The sequence below is a fragment of the Adiantum capillus-veneris genome, chromosome 6, assembly GCF_014529385.1.
Source record: "Adiantum capillus-veneris isolate H3 chromosome 6, ASM1452938v2, whole genome shotgun sequence".
In the NCBI taxonomy this organism is placed as follows: domain Eukaryota; kingdom Viridiplantae; phylum Streptophyta; class Polypodiopsida; order Polypodiales; family Pteridaceae; genus Adiantum; species Adiantum capillus-veneris.
This window is the reverse complement of record NC_140936.1, coordinates 75938411-75957939: the sequence shown is the minus strand read 5'-3', so window position 1 is coordinate 75957939 and position 19529 is coordinate 75938411.

Here is a 19529-nt window from a genome sequence, read left to right as displayed (position 1 = left end):
TGGACAGTCTCCCAAGGGTCCAATGAGCATTCAACCGCCCAATGGTTTACCTAATTCCTATTGGCCAGAAGGCAAACGGGTCCAATGAGAGTTTAGTTGCATTATTAAATTACCTAAAGTTTTCACAAAAGGGGAAAGGGAGACACATGTCAGAAGGCTATCACTTATGCTACTTAATTCTTACTAGCTAAGCCTGGCATGGGCCAATGGGGTGTCAACAAGAGTAAATTGCAAGAGGGGTCGACCAAGAGAGAGAGGGGGCTAAATTTGTCAAGTCATTAACACACATACACACTCACACAAGCTCACATGGGAAGCAAGAAAACTCTCTCTCTCCTTCTCAAGCTTTAATGGAAAGCTTATCACCTACTCCAAGCTTGTGAGAAGGGAGGCCTACACCAACAACTCTTGGCTTTGTGATGCAAGTCCAACCAAGAGCCAAGCTTCAATGCATGCTCATATCCTCTACCATGCTAATTACTAAGCTATGCTAAGCTAATATGAGTGATTATGTGAGGAGATGTACATCTTTCTCGTAAGACTATTCCTTCCTCTCAATCTACTCTCATACCCCACTAGCTCTCACCATCTTTGAAGGTGTGTGAGCTCTTGGGTCTGAGACTGTGAGGGAATTGATGTTGTGTTTTATGAGTGTTTTGCTTAGTGCTTGAAGCTTATATCTTCATTGCACTAGCTAGTTATTGAAGGAACACAAAGAATTGTATTGTAAAATGTCTGTCTTGATGGGGGTAACCTATAATACAAAGCCTTTTGGAGGGGGGACCAGCTCCATGTAAATCCGGTCCTCAACTGTTGTCAATAGCTTAATTTCTATCTCTTTCAAAGTATTGTTCATGCCTATCTAACTAGGTGTTATGCTTTTTGTTGCTCTCTCCACCCAAGCACTCTTGTTATGCTCATTAGGAATCTATCCTAAGGAAATGCTCACTATGTTCATGCTATCTTTCGCTACACAGAAGTTACTAGGCCATTAAATGTAACAAAAACACATCGGAATAATAGTTATGGTAGTCACAATGAATGATAACAAATCAGCATGGAATAACATCAAAGCATCATGGAACAAACTCATAAAATAATAAATATCTCAAACTCAATATATCATAAAACAATGCCATGACATCATGCAACAAGCATCTAAATAATTGTGAATCAATATGAAATATTATTATGGTACAATGAGAAATTCCATAGAGTAATACCTCTTTCAATCATAACAAATCATCATGGAATAATACCATGGCATCATAAACCATCTAAATAAAATAAAATCCATGACATCATAATAGATAATGAATCATTAAAAATAGCACCATGATAACAAATTATCACAAAACAACACCATGAAATAAAAAAATTCACTTACATAAATGAAGTATTGTGGAATAACATCATGTCATCATGAATAAAATCCATTTTAAAAAAAATATCTCAAACATAACAAATATCAAGAAACAACATCATGAAAGAATCATCTCAATCATTACAAATCAGCATAAAGTAATATCATGGCATAATGAAGCAAAGCCATAGAGAAATTAATTATAATAAGTGCATGCCAACAAAGTTAAAATAATTAAAGCAAAGTTACCTAATAAAGTCTTTTTAATTTATTTCAAGTTTTAACGTAAATTCAAACTCTCCTACAAGAGTTCAATACTGGTTTAAAGTAACTGACCAGGACAAAGGGCCTCTCATTTCTCTAGTTTGGACAGAAGTCAAAACTTCTGCACATTTATTTTGATTACCTTGTCCTCATCATCCTCAAAGGAGATTAACAACCATTGCTTATCCGAAGGTACTTCTCTAATACTACATTGAAAGCTCTATTTCAAGCTTAACTTAATAGGTGGCAATATTGTCTCATTGCAACTTTTGAGTCTGGATGCATTTACCGACCACAATATTACCCACAGACAAATGATAAGTATTTTCTATCTTTATTATATTATTTTCTACATTTTAGTCTTTTAGTATCAATTTCAGCATTTGATTACTAACTTCTATCCATGGAAAAAAATGTGCTTTTTTTTCAGGTAATGTCATGCACGAAACATACTTAAAGCTCACCATGAGAAACTTTGTGTCTCTCTTGATGTACTAATCATGCCAGGCCATGGATCGTCACATATCAAATAAATTAATAAGTATTTATTTTAACCTTGCAATTATAGGGTTGTTTTGGTCACATCACATGTTGAGTGTGTGTTTGTGAGTATAATTGTTCACATTTGTAGGTTGTCTCCCTTCTAATTCTTTAGAGCAATGAATAATTACTTGACATTTGTGGTTTATCATTGCTAACTCCATGCTATATGTTTTTTAATCTTCATGATACTAATAAAGGCACAAAGTCCACTTTTACTTTTAATGCTAACAGATCACCAAGGCCATCACTCTTCAATACAAATTCTCTCAAGAATTGTGAGCTCCAAACTCAAATAAGTATCCAATTTATAATGGTTTGCACTATCTATGAACAAAATGAATGCCAAGTTGTTCAGTTGCTAGTAAAATAACGTCATTACTTTATTTATTACTAGTATGCTAACTCCATTTCTATATAGAAACATATCTGTATCATGAAATACACCACTTTCTCAACAACAATATTTCAATACTTCATTGAGAAATGCAATTCAACAAAGTCGATAGGGTATTATATCCAGCAATTACTTACATTGCAACATTGGGCTTACTAGCCTATGAGGTACTAAATTTTTAGTGAAGTTTTCTTTTCAAATATTCCCATTTGTGGACACTCTTTGTGCCCCTTCTATGGTTTTAATGCAGGATATGTCTGGCACGAATACTCTTAACATCTTGTGCATTCTTTGTGTCCTCATCTCATGCTTGGATGCTCACTATATTTTGGATTATGGTGTAATGCCCAAGCATATTTAAACAGGATAACTAACCTTGTAATGTATTTTAATAGTTAATTACCTTCACATTGAGACATTCACAATTTATTTTACATTAGTATATTACAACCCTTTTAGAGGACCCCTACCTACACATCAAATTTATGAAGATCCACCTTCACTTGTGGACTAAGAAGAACAACGCATCCCTGCACGAATAGTTGATCACAAGACCACCACCACACGCATTGGCATGGTTTATAGCCGCTATCTTTTGACCTTTAAAGGCCATCCTGGAGAGGATGCCAAATAGATGCCTGCATTTTTTCTTCGCAACTTCCAAGACCTTCTCCACACTTTTCATCACTCAGGGTCCAGTTGATTAGTTGTTATCCTTGGTAGGAGGGATGTTACAAAACTGGACACCCTCCTATTGCATGTGGTTAACTGTAATTGGGATAGCTGGTTTAATGGTTAATTATGTGCTATCTATTTGATTTTACTAAAAATGAGTGCATGATGATTTATAGATTGGAATTTTGGGAGTTGACGAGGAGGCGCCGACAAATAATAATCATCTCGGTCATTTTATTCTAGCACAGTATTTTAGATCTTTTATCAATAAGCCACTATGGCTGCTTTGTAAATAGGACAGTGAGAACTCACCCTAAGAAGGTCATGCAATAAGTAGTGTGTTCCACTCATAACTAAAGTGGGACTAAAGTGTAAAAGAGGGGCCACCAACTTTTGGCACCAACAATAATATCAAATATCAAATACCAACTCCACATGAGGTGTTGTGGAGTTTGAGGCTACAATCTTTAGGCCTTTCTTGTGTAGATGCCCTAAATTTTTCCTTACCTCTCTCTTATGCTATGTTGTGTTAGTCTGTGTACTCCATGAATATGTATACATCTCTTAAAATCCCTCTTACACTCTCTTACACTCTTTCCTTGTCAATTTATTCTCTCTCTCTCGTGTGTGTGTGTGTGTGTGTGTGTGTGTGTGTGTGTGTGTGTGTGTGTGTGTGTGTGTCATAGTCTAGGTTTGTGTGAGTACTTGGTAATTGGAAAAGATGGTGTAAGGTTGACAAGCATGTGTGCAAGCAAGATTGGGAATTGGAAGCAATCGTTCTCCCCATCTCCCTTCCAAGCTCACAGAAGTGTTTGCCATCACAAAATAGGCCTAGAGACCAAATTTCATTCTATTTGGATCACTTTTGGCTTAGCTAACCTCCAAGGGAAGTGGCAACCAACCAAACAGAAAAAGGAGTGATAGGCCTAACTAAAAGTGTCAGAATCACAAATTGAGACTTGGGGTGGTTGGAGTACATCAAGGAGAGTCTACAGTTTAAGTTTGGAACAATTCTAAGTCAGGAGACATCATACGTACTGTTGGAATTAGGGTTGCAGAGAAACGCACACAGCTTGGAGAAGACGACGGAAGCTCAAGGCACACAATAAAGAGTGTATTACTTAGTGTGCAATGGAAAGATAGATAGCCCTAGCATGATGGGCATATATACAATGCACGGGGGAAAAAACCTCCTAAAGAGGGAAAAAATACCCCGGCGGTCCTAGTGTGTTCACACACATCACTACCACATGTATATGGTAACAAATCCCCCTTGGAGTGATGCGGTGAACGACAGCTGGCACATGAGTAAAGGGAAGTGCCATGCCCTAAGGACATGATCATTCCACAAAGGGGAGTAAGCCCACATCTTTGCAGAAAGCTTCAAGATTCTCACGAGACAATGCCTTTGTGAAAAGATCTGCAAGGTTGTCATGTGTTGGCACTTAAGCCAAGCTGATCTCTCCTGTTGAGAGCCTCTCCCTGACATAGTGATAATGCACCTCAATCTGCTTTGTGCGAGCATGAAAAACTGGGTTCCTTGCAACTGTCAATGCACTCCGACTGCTAGTGTAGATAGTGTTGGCAGTGTCCTGTCCAACACCCAAATCAGCCATAAGGCGTCTGAGCCATACACACTAAACTGTAGCTGTGAAGCCTGCCCTGTACTCAGCCTCACAACTCGAAGTGGCCACAGTAGGTTGCTTCTTGCTCAACCATGATATACATGAACTGCCAAGCATGAAACAAAAACCACTTGTAGACACTCGCGTGTCAAAACAACCAGCCCAATCTGAGTCTGAAAAAGCATGTAAGTATGGCGGCAATGATCCCCCCTTGGGATAAAACAAGCCAAGATGTAAAGTGCCACTAAGGTAGCAGAAAATCCTCTTGACAGCATGCCAATGCTTACACCTGGGCTATGCATAAATCTGTTGACCTGTGAGACTGCAAACCGAATATCTAGCCTCGTGTTGCATACATAAATGAGGCAGCCAACAACAGTTTGATAAAGAGTGACATCAGCAGGATCGCCAGCATCATGTAGACTCAACTTCAAACCTGTTTCCATGGGAGTGGTAATAGGTTTGCAATCCTCAAGTCCAAACTTACATAGCAATGTCTCTATGTAACTTTTCTGACACAAGGCAATACCACCCATCACACTGCTTAAACTGTATACCCAAGTAATGATGCAACAACCCCAAATCTTTCATCTTGAAAGTAGCATTCAAATCAGCCTTAAATTCAGCAATATGCCTCTCATTTGGTCCAATGATGAGCAAATCATCAACATAAAGAACCACAATGAGAAGTACATCACCCTCACGCTTTACATACAATGTGCTTTCTGTTGGACTGTTACAAAAGCCTCGTTTAACCGAATGAGTGTCAGCTTTCTCATACCAAGCACGAGGAGATTGCTTCAACCCATACAAAGCCTTCTTACATTTGCACACTTTGTCCTCTTGTCCGTTTATGACAAAACCGCGAGGCTGCATTACATAAACTTCCTCAAATATGTCACCATTCAAGAAATCGGTAACAATGTCTGATTGATGTACATCCCAACCAAAATGAGCTGCCAATGCACATAGAAAATGCACAGTAGTCATACGACAAGTGGGAGCAAAAGTCTCTTCATAATCTATGCCTTTTGTTGTGCATAACCCTTTGCAACAAGTCGAGCCTTATGGCGATCGATCTCACCATCCGGTTTGCGTTTAAACTTGTAAACCCACTTCGTACCAATGGCCTTTTTGCCAGGAGGCAAATCACATGAAGCCCATGTGTCATTTTCTATAAGTGCATCATATTCTGATTGCATGGCAGCCATCCAATTTTCTGAATTCTGTGATTCATCAAAAGATAGAGGCTCCTCAACATCATGTAAACTAGACACAGCCAAAGCATAACAATCTGATGCATAAGATGCATGGAGAGAGCCTGAACGAGTACGACTCGACAAAGGTGCATCCAATTTACTGTCACGCAAAGTGTGCACCAGCCATTTTGGCATACCTCTAGCCTGCTCATTTTCAGCCCTTTCCTCATCAAGTACATCATGTACATTTGCATCAGTAATAGGCTGATTTGTAACATTTTCAGAAACCCCCATAGGCTGTACATTTGCCTCATTGGAACTTACATTCGTATTTCCACCATTGAAAAGAGGCAACAAAGTGTCATAAATGTCCTGTGAGCTTACATTACTGTCTCTAGTACATGACAGCAAGGGGCTGAACAGAATCTTCCACAAACACTACATCCCGTGAAACCAGAATACGTTTTGTTTACGGATGATACAACCTGTAACCTTTGCTTTCAGCACTATAACCAACAAAAATACATTTGACAGCATTATCATCCAATTTTCTGTGCTGTGTTTGTGGCACCGAAGCATATGCCAAACAACCAAAAACATGCATGTGCTCAATAAAAGGCTTTCTATCATGCCATGCTTCATATGGAGTAATAGACTGCAAAGCTTTCGTAGGACACCTGTTAACTACATAAGTGGCACACATGATGGCCTCAACCCAAAAAGAATGCGGCAAGGCTTGAATTTTGACCATACATCGTGCCATTTCCATCAGTGACCTGTTTTTCCTCTCAGTAACACCATTTTGCTGAGGTGTATAAGGCACTGTACATTGGTGTTTTATCCCACGACTAGCCAGAAATGCATTGAATTCATGAGACATATACTCCCCCCCTCAATCGGAACGGAGGGTGCCCATAGTACATTTCGAGACATTTTCAGCCATAGCCAGAAATTGTTTGAAGCACATAAAAACTTTGGACTTCGCTTTAAGCGGAATACCCATGCATCCCTAGAGTAATAATGAATGAAAGTCGCGAAGTAAAGGTAATTTCCCAAGGACGGAGTTTGCATGGGTCCACAAACATCACTATGCACAAGCTACAACCTGCATGTGGCCCGAACTGAACCATCCTTTGGAAACTTAGAACGCTACATCTTACCCAAAATACAGCCTTCACAAACATGTTTGGCAGGTGCTTCAAGAGGCGGCAAAGAAGCAACCATATCAAATTTTTGCAAACGCAACAAAGTCGCAAAATTCAGATGACCAAAACGTGCATGCCAAAGTTTTGCATCTGAAATAGCCCTTGAATCTGCAACAGCATTTGCGAAATTTTGTCCACACTTGTCATACAAAGTGAACTTATACATCCCACGGCACAAAAGGCCTGATGCAACAATTTCATCACCAAAACTGAGATCATGAACTATACATCTGTCATCCACAAATTTGACTACAAGTCCAAGTCTAGCAAGCGCGGATACAGACAAGAGATTCTTCTTGATCCCGGGTACATAAAGTGCATCAACAAGTGTGAAGGAACTGTTATTAGCAGCAGTAAGCACAATCTTTCCAACTCCCTGAACTGGATAAGAGGCATTGTTGACACAAGTGACTGAATTCCCATGAGGGAGAGATTCGAGAGAGGTAAAAAATTCACGATGTGAGGTAATGTGCTTTGTAGCACCACTATCGAAATACCACACATGTGAATCTACAGCAACTGACAAGCATGCATCATGGACAGCAGGATTGTAAGTGCACTCTACGCTAAAAGCCCATTTTGCATCAACATCAACATCACAGTCTCCTTTCACATAAGACTCAATAATGGCTGCATTTGTAGTGGAACCAGCATTTGCAATGGAACCACCCTCTTTCTTCTTAGCCTTTTTGGCCTTCAACTTAGGACACGACTTGATCAAGCGATCATTAGCTTTACAATAATGGCAACGCATCTTCTTTTTGCCCTTATCACCAGAATTGCCAGACGAAGTGCTGCCAGCAAAAGCATTAGGAACAGAAGTTTTGTCACTCGCAGTAGAACCATAAGAAGTGGTTGCATTGCTGTTACCACCCTTTCTTTGAGAAGCAATAAAAGCCTGTTCAACTGCACGCTGTCTAGTCCTGTTTTTTCTAGAAAGTGACTCTTGCAACAGCAATGTGCATAATGCATCAAACTTGACAACTTCTGGATTTCCTTGGGTCATAAGTCTCCAAGTACTAGCAAAAGTATGGTAAGAATCTTGTAAGGCATCAAGAACAGTCTGCACAAGGGAACTGTCTGAAATGACTTAACCTGCAGAAAAAAGTTGCTCATTGATATCCTTGACACTAGCAAGGAAAGTGTCCATATCATCTTCCTCTTGCATAATCTTCGAATCCAGCTCTTTACGCAGCAAAGCAATTTTAGCCTCATTGCGACTTGCATAAAGACCAGTCAAAATATCCCAAGCCTGTTTTGCAGATTTTGCTGAACGGATGTGAGGAGCAATGGTGCGCTTCACAGACAACGCAATCAATGCATGAGCCTGCGCATCCTTAACATCCCAATGAGCTTGTTCTGCCACAAACAAAACAACTCTAACAACAGCAATCCTTGCAGCAACACCTGCAACATCCTCAACATCGCCTACATCCTTAGAACCAGGACGTACATCAATGCGCTGCACAATAATTTAGACGCCCTTTGACACAAGAACGTGTTGCATCATATAAGCCCACATAGGGTAATTATCCCCATCCAACCTGTCCTCAGCAGCAAACATCTTGAACACATCTGTGTTGTTGTTGTCAGCCATGGTAAATGTTGCACCTGATGTGAAAACTGCCCAAAAATAGGAGAAACGAAACGGGAACAACATGTGCGATATAGCACAAACCGTAGAGACTATCAGGCACTTGTTATGCAGAAAACGGCACTGACAAAAAATTTTCACAAAATGACGAAATAGCCTGTGCAATATTGCCTGTAGTGGAAACAGAGGCCGAAATGAGCCTAAATCAAAAACGTGCTTCATCAAAAGATAGAGGCTCCTCAACATCATGTAAACTAGACACAGTCAAAGCATAACAATGTGATGCATCGGATGCATGGCGAGAGCCTGAACGAGTACGACTAGACAAAGGTGCTTCCAATTTACTATCACGCAAAGTGTGCACCAGCCATTTTGGCATTCCTCTAGCCTGCTCATTTTCAGCCCTTTCCTCATGAAGTACATTATGTACATCTGCATCAGTTATACGCTGATCTGTAACATTTTCAGAAACCCCCATAGGCTATACATTTGCCTCATTGGAACTTACATTCGTATTTCCACCACTGAAAAGAGGCAACAGAGTGTCATAAATGTCCTGTGAGCTTACATTATTGTCTCTAGTACATGACAGTAAGGGTTGAACAGAATCTTCCACAAACACTACATCCCGTGAAACTAGAATACGTTTTGGTTGCGGATGATACAACCTATAACCTTTGCTTTCAGCACTATAACCAACAAAAATACATTTGACAGCCTTATCATCCAATTTTTTGCGTTGTGTTTGTGGCACCAAAGCATATGCCAAACAACCAAAAAACACGCATGTGCTCAATAGAAGGCTTTCTATCATGCCATGCTTCATATGGAGTAATAGACTGCAAAGCTTTCATAGGACACCTGTTAAGTACGTAAGTGGCACACATGATGGCCTCAAGCCAAAAAGAATGCGGCAAAGCTTGACTTTTGACCATACATCGTGCCATTTCCGTCAGTGACCTGTTTTTCCTCTCAGCAACACCATTTTGCTGAGGTGTATAAGGCACTGTACATTGGTGTTTTATCCCACGACTAGCAAAAAATGCATTGAATTCATGAGACATATACTCCCCCTTCGATCAAAACGGAGGGTGCCCATAGTACATTTCGAGACATTTTCAGCCATAGCCAAAAATTGTTTGAAGCACATAAAAACTTCAGACTTCGCTTTAAGTGGAAATACCCATGCATCCCTAGAGTAATCATCAATGAAAGTCACGAAGTAAAGGTAATTGCCCAAGGACGGATTTTGCATGGGCCCAAAAACATCACTATGCACAAGCTGCAACATGCATGTGGTCCGAAGTGAACCATCCTTGGGAACTTAGAACGCTTCATCTTACCCAAAATACAGCCTTCACAAACATGTTTGACAGGTGCTTCAAGAGGCGGCAAAGAAGCAACCATATCAGATTTTTGCAAACGCAGCAAACTGGCAAAATTCAGATGACCAAAACGTGCATGCCAAAGTTTTGTATCTGAAATAGCCCTTGAATCTGCAACAGCATTTGCAAAATTTTGTCCACACTTGTCATACAAAGTGAACTTATACATCCCACGGCACAAAAGGCCTGATGCAACAATTTCATCACCAAAACTGAGATCATGAACTGTACATCTGTCATCCACAAATTTGACTACAAGTCCAAGTCTAGCAAGTGCGGATACAGACAAGAGATTCTTCTTGATCCCAGGTACATAAAGTGCATCAACAAGTGTGAAGGAACTGCCATTAGCAGCAATAAGCACAATCTTTCCAACTCCCTGAACCGGATAAGAGGCATTGTTGGCACAAGTGACTGAATTCCCATGAGGGACAGACTCGAGAGAGGTGAACAATTCACGATGTGAGGTAATGTGCTTTGTAGCACCACTGTCAAAATACCACACATGTGATATATGCAATAAAACTGACAAGCATGCATCATGGACAGCAGGATTGTAAGTGCACTCTGCGCTAAAAGCCCATTCTGCATCAACATCAGCATTACAGTCTCCTTTCACATAAGACTCAACAATGGTTGCATTTGTAGTGGAACCAGCATTTGCAGTGGAACCACCCTCTTTCTTCTTAGCCTCTTTGGCCTTCAACTTAGGACACAACTTAATCAAGTGATTATTAACTTTACAATAATGGCAACGCATCTTCTTTTGCCTTATCACCAGAATTGCCAGACGAAGTGCTGCCAACAGCAGCATTGGGAACAGAAGTTTTGCCACTCGCAGCAGAACCATAAGAAGTGGTTGCATTGCTGTTACCACCCTTTCTTTGAGAAGCAATAAAAGCCTGTTCAACTGCACGCTGTCTAGTCCTGTTTTTTTTGGAAAGTGACTCTTGCAACAGTAATGTGCATAATGCATCAAACTTGACAACTTCTGGATTTCCTTGGGTCATAAGTCTCCAAGTACTAGCAAAAGTCTGGTTAGAATCTGGCAAGGCATCAAGAATAGTCTGCACAAGGGAGCTGTCTGAAATGATTGCACCTACAGAAATAAGTTTCTCATTGATATCCTTGACACTAGCAAGGAAAGTGTCCATATCATCTTCCTCATGCATAATCTTCGACTCCAGCTCTTTACGCAACAAAGCAATTTTAGCCTCATTGCGACTTGCATAAAGACCAGCCAAAATATCCCAAACCTGTTTTGTAGATTTTGCTGAACGGATGTGAGGAACAATGGTGCACTTCACAGACAACGCAATCAATGCATGAGCCTGCGCATCCTTAACATCCCAATGAGCTTGTTCTGCCGCAGGCAAAACAACTCTAACAACAGCAATCCTTGCAGCAAGACCTGGAACATCCTCAACATCGCCTACATCCTCAGAACCAGGACGTACATCAATGCCCTGCACAATATTCCAAACGCCCTTTGACACAAGAACGTGTTGCATCATATAAGCCCACATAGGGTAGTTATCCCCATCCAACCTGTCCTCAGCAGCAAACATCTTGAACACATCTGTGTTGTTGTTGTCAGCCATGGTAAATGTTGCACCTGATGTGAAATCTGCCCAAAAATAGGAGAAACGGAACGGGAACAACACGTGCTATATAGCACAAACCGTAGAAGACTATAAGGCACCTGTTATGCAAAAAATGGCCTTGACAGTAATTCTACACAAAATGACGAAATAGCATGTGCAATACTGCCTGTAGTGAAAACGAAGACCGAAATGAGCCCAAATCAAAAATCTGAGCAGATCAAGCTCTATGAGTTTTCCCGAAATATTTGGCGACCTACGAACGCTTGCCAAAGCTCACTGAAATCGGAGAAAGTGAGCAGGCGTGTACTGGAGCAGCTGGCGACTGAGGCCGGGAGGACGCAACCTGCTCTGATACCAATTGTTGGAATTAGGGTTGCAGAGAAACGCACACAGCTTGGAGAAGACGAAGGAAGCACAAGGCACACAATAGAGAGTGTATTACTTAGTGTGCAATGGAAAGATAGATAGCCCTAGAGTGATGGGCGTATATACAATGCACGGGGGAAAAAACCTCCTAAAGAGGGAAAAAATGCCCCGGCAGTCCTAGTGTGTTCACACACATCACTACCACATGTATATGGTAACACGCATATGAAGACTCCATGCACAGGTTGAGGCCAAACAGGTACTTTGACTAGTCAAAGGACATACTTTTGACCCTAGAATCCCAAATATCATTCCAAAAAGTCGACCAAATCATGTATCCAATTTGACACTCAAAAATCACCAGAATTGATCTACAGGAAGACTGAATGTGATAAAAGATTGTTTAAGCCTTAACTTTAGCTCTCGATATCGGATTCACAAACTTTGTTTATCAAAACGAAGCTCCATAGTAGCTCTACAACATTTAGTGCAATCGTTGAACAAAAATGGATGACCCAATTATGAAAGACCCTTTGGGTCTTTTATTATTGGTCAGTGTTCAAAAAAACGTCGTTTAAGGCCTCAAAAATGCATCCAGAAGTTAGGGGTGTCTAAAAGTGACAATTTGAGAGAGTTGTGAGGAAACGATCGTGATTTTGGACATAATTTTGACTTTTTCCTATCCAAAGCACTTGAACACATTGGAATCAGAATCCTTACATCAAGCTAGAGATGTTAAGCCCAAAAATCATTTCTACTTCATATTCAAACTCAACTTACACAAGCCTTGGGATCCCAGCGATAGAGGAGCATCCGCCCATAATGGATCTTCCAAACTTGCAATTGATAAAGACCAATTTTGTTAAGAGAGTTACAATGACTAATCATGAAAGTGAAGGACTGTATAAATACATCGATGATAGTGAGGTCAATTTTTTATAGGTGCTCAGAGCCATACCCAGAAGAGTTGACGGATTACAAGATCTTATATATCTATATATACGAAGTCGATTGTCAATGGAAATCTATAGTTTTTGACAAGTATGGACGAGAATACAAAGTTGTAGAAAGCACAAACCCATCAACTACATTAGAAATAGGTGGATATTTGGTCAATGACGGACCACATCTACCTCCACCAAACATGAAAATTCCTACGAGAATTTTGAAAAGGGAGCCACCTAGATTCCCTCTTAGAGCGATAACAAGAGAAGGATTGGGAGAGTCTATGGCTAGACTTGTAGACAATCAGCGAGTTAGACCATCCCAAGTTCAAAAATGGGTAAATAGGAAATACTCTAGAGATAAAGATTCAAGAGATCACGTAGTGGCTTTCAAAAGAGTAATTAGAGTAGAGGAAGTTTCGGATATTACGACATAATTTGTGTGATTTGGGCTGACTCTGAAAGAGGACGCGGCTACATGGTTTGACTCAGTTGAATGACAAGAATGACTCTACACGACGAGCTGCTTGAAGAATTCATCAGAGAATTCTTGCAGAAAGGCATAGCTCACAATATACTCTCACAAATTCATAGATTCAAGTAGAAAGAGGGTGAACTAGTACGCAAAGCGACATTACGGCTCAAGAGATATGTCAAGTTCTGTCTGAGAGCGGAACTACCTGCGCAATCATAATTGATGTTGATCTTTATCCAATTAATGAGACGTGCAGGTCTTCAGAAGGATCTGCATATGATACGAAGACTGACACTAAATGAATTGATCAAAGAAGCTCTTTATCGATGGATAATTGTAAGGAATATAAAGAAAAAGGTTGTAAGAGTCAAGAGGACGACATATCCTCTCAGCACAGTGATTCACAAATGACCGAGTCCATTGCAAAACCAACGGCACTTATCGATCAAGAAAAGTTTATCGACAAAATGGTCAAGAGGCTAACTCCTCTTGTAAAATCTGATTCAAAGGAGGTTGAGTGGTGCAAAATTGAGAGAAAATAGACTAAGCTTATGAGAGAAGAGTGCTAGGGAGAGGTATGTACAACCTATTCCAGTAGCACCTACCCCACCTTGATACGCTGCCAGGTCCAGTAGGAGTTTCAAGGCCACATCATGTCTTAGGACAACAACCTCTGGTACCAAGTGCTAGAATGCATGTAGGCATGAGATACACACTGATGATGAAAGCATCTAATAAACAAGAGCTTGTACCAACTACGATGTATTATAACAACCAAAGTGGATACCGCCCTTCAAAGCGACAAAAGATGAGAGAAACATATGGAGCGGTGAGGCCGGCACAACCTCCACCTCCTGTATTTCGACCTGAAGAAGGAAGGTATGAGATGGACAAAAAGACATTGCGGTTCATTGTGAATAGCGGCTTAGCGAGGTCAGAGCCTGTTTACAACCAAGAGGAAATGCAAGAAGAAGCTCCTCAGCCAAAGATAGATTGTCACAAAAGCTGTGACAACCACTTGGTCAAACAATGTCCCCAGATGGAGATCACTAAAGTAAATGCTTATTTTTTTTACTGTGGTGTCATTCACTTGATCCTCGACTGTCCAAAAAACCCAAACCAATTCAAAAAGATCATAACGAATGTCTTAGGTATCATTCAGCTCCCCAGTAGCTCAAAAAACAAAGTACTAGTTCAAGTAGTTATGAGAGTGCAAGCTCAAAAGAAAGTTGATGAGAACTCAGAGATAGAGAAAACAAAAATTGACGTGAGAGCAGAGACAGACGATGAACCAAAGACCGATGAACCTAGTCAAAAAACCAAGAGCAAACAAAAAAGTTGGAAAGCTAGAAAGGCTAGATCTCTAATGAATTGAAAAGTGAAACCATATTAGGGAGACAAAGGATGTATACAGTCTATGGACAATTAACCCCATTCGCTGAGAATGTTACCCTCCTACATGGGAGAATATGAAGTAAAGTTGGATGTGAAGGTGACAGTTGATATTATGAGCATGGTGACTATGTGCACCACATCCATCGCTACTGGGCAAAGTGAGGACAAGCACCCACCTTCAACGAGGCCTTCCAAACCACTTGCTTTCTTTCTACTAGGTTAAAAAAACACAACTAGAAGTCAATGCATGATGTTTTAATGAAATTGGTTCCCAACAAATGATTACATTTCGATGTGAAATAGTCTTGACACACTCAGACATGGACATGCAAAAATTGGGACTACTGGATTGGTTCCCATACATCTGGTAGTTCTTGCTAATGTAGAACATGTACAAAAGTGTGCTTATGCACCCAAAAAGCAGTCTTAAGTGAGTTCATGATGCTTTAGTATCGAATTTCTATTTTGAAGTTGTTGGTCAATCTTCTTATGCATGGTCTTATGCATGAGAGGACCCTCTGAGTGATTCGTCATTTGGTGGGATCCCTCTCTCACAGTGGAGCTTTGCTTTGAGATTTCCAAAAAAATCATTCTCTTTTGTAGTCCATACATATTTAATGTTCTTTTTATTTAAATCATATGATGGTCCTGCTATGAATGAGAATTTTTCTATAAAGCATACGTGGTATGCATACATTCCTATAAAGCTTCTCAATTCATGTAGATTCACTGATACATGCCAGATTCAGAGGAAGATGATACAAAGATGGAAAAATTTGCACACACGAGCCTCCTTGATGGCCAATGCTAAGTGGTCCACCGCTCGACACGCCACCGCAGCTACACCATCTAACAATAAGAACTCTACACCTAGTACATTTCAATGAAAGATGCCACTAATGTCAGTGCTAAGTTTGCAATGTGTCGATAGGTTCGCTCACAAGTTGCACACCTCCAAGCCACTGATCACAATCCAGTCAAATTTCAATACAAGAGTATAGAAATAGGCTTACAATCCTTCATATTAGCTCACACACCTTCAAATTTTAATATAAGAGCATAGAAATAGGCTTACAATCACCATGCTTTGACAATGCATCCAATGCATATTCCCTTTGTGATAGCCATATGCCCTCTTTCATGAGTATAATCTCAATGCACAAGAAAAACTGAAGCTCTTCCAAATCCTTCGTGTCAAATTTTACTTTACGATACTCTTTGCAAGCTCAAATTTAGCCTCATGATTGCGTCCAACAATCAAACCATTCACGTAGATGCATATGAGCACAATACCCACCTCATTTTGATCGTGCACATACAAGGAGTAATCAACATGAGCCATACGAAACCCAATGATCATCAAGTATGGTGCAACGATCTCATGCCAAGATCTAGGTAGGTGCTTGCCAATACCTCTTCTTGCAAGTCACTATACAAGAATGCATTTCTTCACATCCATTATGATGCAAAACCCAACCTTTTAGTGCAATCACTGCAACAATGGTGCAATTGTAGCCATATTATCCACTGGGCTGAAAGAGGATTGAATTTCTTCTCATATTCAATGATATAAGTCAGTGCCAATCTAGCTCCTTGAGGTTTGCATTGTGTTTCACCTTGTAAACTCAATTACGACCAATCACATTCTTTCCTTTTGCCAATGACACTAAATCTTGTGTCTCATTAGCATCAAGGACAACTAGCTCCTTAAACATAGCCTGATCGTGAAAGTGCATGGATGCATGCGTGAGTGTGCATGTGAGGGGGGAGAGGAGAGCATAGTGCTATGTGGGTGGAGCAAGCCTCTCAAATGAGGAGCTCCTTATTCTTTGTATATGTATAACGATAAGGAAAGTCTATGAAGTGGGTGACCAAACATTGGCACTTTGCCTTTACCCCAAAAACCTCCCACCAATCAAATGTGGCAATAAGTGGGTCCTACTAGCTAAACTAATAGTATGTACAAGAAAACAGGTAAGAGACTCTCTCAAGCTACGCCCATTGTCTTGCTCACTCGATCTACATGCGAGCGTTTTGGCTCTAGTGATAAGGAGTGTGCATATCCGTGTGAGAGCCTATATATAAATTTCACAGACATCACTATTTGGTCTGCATAGCTTCACATTGTGATGGATACATCCCTCTCATCCATAGGTATAACTATGTGTCATGGCATTAAGTCATCAGCCTCTAGCATGAGCATATCAAAGAACTCCATGTCCATCATCTTTGCTTGTATATTTAAGGACCAGGCCTATTCTACCTCCACCTCCACAGACTCTAACAACACCTGTTGTGTCTCACTAGAGCATTGCCACTCTACCTCTGTCTCTACAGAGTCTATTAACATGTCTTATATAACTGCATGTTCTCTCCTAATCATATTGGAGCTCACTAGTGAAGGAGATATGTCTCGTTTCTTGCTCGTCACATGCTAGCAAATAAAATCAAGACTAGGCCATCTAGTACCTCAGATACATGCATATGATATATGAAGCCACTTCGGGCTCCCTTGGAAATTACTAGTGATCCACAATGCTTTTAGAAAGACTGCTCTGTAAGAAATATTTGACATCACAATCTACTAACTAACTCATTAAGATCAAACTTTGTCTCAATTGAGGAACATAGCACAAGTGTCGTAGTGTATCGGATGCACACTGGGCAATGACAAACAATCATCTCCTACACGTGCAATGTCAAGAGCCGTATCATTGGTCAAGTGTACACAACCAAAGATTCCACTAGAGAAAGTGCTAAACAACTCACGATGTTTTGTGACGTGCATCCTCATCTAGCAACCAATAGGGAGAAGTTTCACCTCTCAAAGACATGTAAGTAGGATAAACGCTAAAGGTAAATGTGACATCACCGTCAATGGCATATAAAGCCACTGCTCTAGCATGTATCAAAACCATCTTTACATCTCTCATACATTGTTGCCACTGCCTCATACGTCTAAAGCACCAACCCCTAGTGTGCACTTTGTGACCACAATGCTAACATTGCATTAATTTACAACTACAAGACCACCGTTTTTCATGAGTCATCTCTATCGACTCTTAACTGTCACACATGTCTACTATATGAGTGCCAAGAAACCAAAACTATGGTTGAAAACCTTGGGAGAAAATTGTCAAAGTATCTCCTATAAACTAAGCAAAAAACTCAAGCAAAATCTCAACCATAAACCATGCCAAAATGGCAACAAAGTGGGAGATCACTCAACCACTACACAATCATAACCATGATCAACCACATCAAAACCGATGCTCACATGTGCATAAACAAATCTACAATCTACATGCATAAACAACATCACTAAACCTAGTGAGCCCAACTTGGGACAATCAGCTCAGCAAAGCATAAAGTGCATAACCATATATGCAAGTAGTGAGCAAACAATGCTCAAAACACATCCCATAAGAAACTGCATGCAAATATTTGACAATGATCCAAAAAACTTGTAGAACCTATAAAGCGTGTGACTACATGTAATTTGTAGCCACACGAGCATATGCAACTCTCACTCTTGCAAGAGTGGATACAAGAACACTAAATCCGCGTCCAAACTGATAAGACTTATCAAATAAGTCAGAACTTGATCATTGTCAAAGTGGGAGTCATGCTCGATCGCTAAACATAGGCAATACATTCAAACACTTTAAGATGGGACAAATTAGGATGCCCAATATGCTTATGCCAAATGTCAATATGTGTAACAACTCATGAACCTTGTGTCAATACTTTAAACACTTTAAGATGGGACAAATTAGTATGGAAATATATCCTTGTCGTGCAAGTGACCCCTAGAGACTTTGATTTAGAATCACTTTCAATCATTTTTAGAGGATATATTTATGTAGAGGGATGCACAAGGGAAATCTATGCTCTTGGTAGCCATTCTCAACACGGTCTTGCCACTGTATTATTTTTGCTAGAAATTCCACGATCATTTTGACTCTCCCTACCTTGAAATTTCCTATGCCACATGTATTATACCTCTAATTATCCTACATTTGTTTTCTATCTCTGATTATGGTTACTTCAACCATGGACTCCTTGACTTACACCTCATCCTCTACATCTACCTCTATTGTTGTAGAAGATCTATTCAGAAGTGTTTGTACCTTATGAAGATGATTTTTTCCCAATGTTCTTCTCTTCCACACATTAGCATAGACCTAAGTTGCATTTAAACACATCTATAAATATATTTACACATTAAACACGCTCTTATATATTGTACTACCCATATGCAAAAACATCTTGGGATCAAAATATTCCCTAATCAATATATTTTCAATCAAAAAACTACTTTATATCTATTACAAAATCTTGATCCAATTTCTTATTGTGCAGCTTGCAGCTTGTGCTGTTGGAGCTATTGGTTGTAGCTCATTGACCATCCATTGTAGAGTTTGCATATAGAGAATTACAATGAGGAGTTACATAGAGCTAGAGGTAACTTGTTTTTGTCCTTTAAAAAAAACTAACA